Raw genomic sequence first — 1,502 nt, 5'->3', positions numbered from 1 at the left:
ATTTTCTGGATTTTTTTTCTCATTTTGTCTCTCATAGTTGAGGTATACCTATGATGAAAATTACAGGCCTCTCTCATCTTTTTAAGTGGGAGAACTTGCACAATTGGTGGCTGACTAAATACTTTTTTGCCCCACTGTACGTCTCTTTCAGGCAACCCAGTTGTGTTCCTCTGCGGCCAGATTAAACCTTACTAATTTTTTAGAAACCTCGCACTTTTCTACTCAATTTAAATACAAGAACACCATTTAAAATAAAGCACGGTCCACTGCGGCACACGTGCTACAATATCGATACAGGGCCAGCTGTACTGAAACACGTATCGTAAAATCTCTGTGACTTATACATTGTCATATCAATGTATCGAACAGCACTACTTTAAATGGTATAAAATGTCCTAGTATCCCCCCTCATAACTGGTATTACAACCCTCTATGCATACCTTGGCAATATAATCGCCATTGGCTAGTAAATATTTTTGTTTACTCGCCAGACTGATATACTATTTTACACACACGTTTACTTAGCTATCTATATTGGGACATTATCTGTATATAAAAACAATCGAAATCTGTGTAGTTATACACTTTTTAACCTAAACCCACCCCTACCCCTCACAGAAAACTTTTTGCATTTTTACAATTTCAAAAGTTAAAAAAAAAAAAAAAAACTGTTTACTTTATTTTTATAACAGTTTTACAAATGAGGACATCCACAAACTGAGGTTTTTGCCAATTTTGTCAGGTTTTGCTCACTTTTGGGTACAAATTTGTCCCCAAAATATGGTTAAGTAGGCACACACACATATGATTCCACCCAATCAGCTTATCTTTGTAAAATGGAACAGCCCTCTTAACTTCAGCCAATCAAGCATTATATTATGATATTATGATAATTAAGCACTATTTAATGATAGAACTAGTGATTAGAACTAAAACTTGGTAACAATGAATGAATGCATATTTGTCATTTTAACTGAATTTAGGACTGGTGGTGGTGTTTAAGATATTGTTGGTCATGGGTAATAGTAACTACTACTACTATTATCTGCTGGGTTCATGAATATTAATCACATTGTCAGCGTTCGCTGGAACTGATTTGCTGAAATCAAAACTGGGACGGTAATAGATGAGCGCCAGCCAACGAGAGCTGTTTGTGCATTAGCTCCGCCCACTGCCGAGAAACCGGCATATCTTTTGCTTGTTCTTAAAAGCTGAATAATTCTAAATGAACTGTTATTTTGACAGGAAAATTCAACAAAGAATATGGTTTACATGTAGTGCGTCGATTCAGCGTGGTATGCAATACTCTCGCTCTCTCTCGTTGCATGTGTGAGAAACACAGCGCTATCAGCAAAGCGACGGCGAGTCGTGCAGCTTCACACTAGTTTACGGTACGTCAAATACAGGTGCGCTGCGTGCTACATACTGCGCATCCATTGAGTACATGACATGATCCATTGAACGCATTCCAAATAGTACAGATCGCTTGACGGAGAGCGAAA

Source organism: Sinocyclocheilus grahami, unplaced genomic scaffold (genome assembly GCF_001515645.1).
Source record: "Sinocyclocheilus grahami isolate Dianchi unplaced genomic scaffold, SAMN03320097.WGS_v1.1 scaffold776.1, whole genome shotgun sequence".
NCBI classification, from domain to species: Eukaryota; Metazoa; Chordata; class Actinopteri; order Cypriniformes; family Cyprinidae; genus Sinocyclocheilus; species Sinocyclocheilus grahami.
Note: the sequence above shows the minus strand (reverse complement) of the source record.